At 45.2% G+C, this 1811-nt stretch overlaps 1 long non-coding RNA gene across 2 annotated transcripts; it reads left to right on the top strand.

The window, feature by feature from the left end:
• Positions 1–348: 348 nt before the first annotated feature.
• On the top strand, positions 349–1474 carry LOC128443109 (uncharacterized). 2 transcript variants are annotated; one of them, XR_008338945.1, is made up of 4 exons: positions 349–535; positions 818–892; positions 1065–1196; positions 1283–1474. It is a non-coding gene; the product is annotated as an uncharacterized LOC128443109 (long non-coding RNA). The 2 variants fall into 2 exon arrangements; XR_008338944.1 differs by lacking the exon at positions 349–535 and having other exon boundaries at positions 684–892.
• Positions 1475–1811: the final 337 nt, after the last annotated feature.

Below are 1811 nucleotides of genomic sequence, written 5' to 3'. Positions count from 1 at the left end.
CCATCTGGCATACCGGGCATCGTCCCGGTGGGCCGTTGACCCAATGTGGGCCGGTCTGGTCCGCTATGGGTTTTTTTCCGTTTTTTTTTCTCTTCTTCCTCTCTAAATTCCCTCCAATTGGGCCGGCCAATTGGCTACAGAGGGCTAGCAGTGTGTTTCCAGCATCGACACATATTATTGGTCTATTGTTTGTCATTGTCAATCAATCATGGGCTGACAGGCTCAGAGAGCCCTGACAGTGCTGTCAATCACAACACAAACCAGGGTGGGGCGGGACCTCACGGCATTGGCGGGGGAGTCGCGGGACGGGCTGCTGCGGAGACAGAAACTTAAAATGGATAATAAGAGTTAAAAACGCCCGGGTGGCGCTGAGAAGCATCGGGAAAAAAATCTGAAGTCTCTGTAGGTGGAGGCTGCTACATGAGCCAAACTGACGGACCTGTTTGGAGCCGGGTTCACCAGCCCAGCAGCAGCAGGTGCGCCGGGAGACGAGCGAGGAGGACTCGACAATGATGAGCGAGTGGAGGCAGACATGGTAAGTAACGTTGGCCTGGGGCTGGCTAGGCTACATTTTTGAGACATGTCCAAAACAGAGTAGAAAACGTTTTTGATTGTGTTTTAATATGCCGAATTGTGATATTATGGGTTATTATTGTTCAGATGATTTAGCTAAGCTAGCTAAGAGTTGCTAACGTCGTTTACTGTTGCCATAGCACCAGTAAACTTTCTGAGCTGTAAATAGAGATGAGAGTGCTTATGTGTTGATCCTTAATGGTGTGATCATGTACACTAAATGATCAATTATTCTCCATTACAGGTTGTTGTGATATATTTGAGTAGTCGTTCTCCCTCTGTTTTATATGTGGACATTTGGGACCACTGTTAGAATTTGGTAAGTTTATCATGTATTTTTTTATGTATAAATTCATACTTCATAATTATAATAATTTTCAAAAGGTTTTAAAAGAAACACACATCCAAAAAGTTGTCAACTCTAGGTGCAGGACAGAGGAAAACATTTTCTTTATTTTTCAGACATTATAATGTATCCATGTCCTTCTCAGGTTGACCACTTGACATGTGAGAGCCTGAGGAGTTGTTCCCCCTCTGTCCATGTTCGAGGACTTGCTCTCTGTCTGCCTCCACTCTCTGCCTTCACTGTACCAAAGTTTGTCTGTTGAGTCTCCTCTAGTCTGGTGAGTTTATCATTTTTTATGTTTTATGAAATCATACTTAATTTGTGATGATTAGAGACATTATAATGTATCCATGTCCTTCTCAGGTTGACCACTTGACATGTGAGAGCCTGAGGAGTTGTTTTCCAGACACAGGTAGAGCTGGCAGGGGCGTCACCCTGGGCCGGCCCTTTTGGGCTGGGCTTCAGCTGCAGATCTAAAGGCTGCTTCCAGGGGCATGGGGCCCTCAGCCTTTGTTTTCTTTGCTTCTGCACCTTACAACATACATCACACCTTATTTTCACACATCCAAACACTGTTAACACCACTGACGCGTAACATATTTTACACATCCCACTACGTAGTTAGAGCTATCTTGATTTGGGGTTAAATAAACTTACTTTTGGCTTGAGAGGTTTGTGTGTGGCCTCCCTTCTTGTTGCCATCTTTGAGCTAGGTGGTAACAGTAGTATGCATGAGAGAAGACGCCGCGAGATTTGTGGACTTCTATGTGGTGTCCGCTGAAAATGTAGTGGGCTGGTCTGGACAGACAATGCCAGGGCTGAATTTTTGTCCCAGTCCATCCCTGCGTGTAACTCTTAGCCGCAGTATTTCATCACAAACGAACATGTGAAC

This window comes from Pleuronectes platessa, chromosome 6 (assembly GCF_947347685.1).
Source record: "Pleuronectes platessa chromosome 6, fPlePla1.1, whole genome shotgun sequence".
NCBI lineage: Eukaryota > Metazoa > Chordata > Actinopteri > Pleuronectiformes > Pleuronectidae > Pleuronectes > Pleuronectes platessa.
This window is presented reverse-complemented; position numbering and strand designations above follow the sequence as displayed.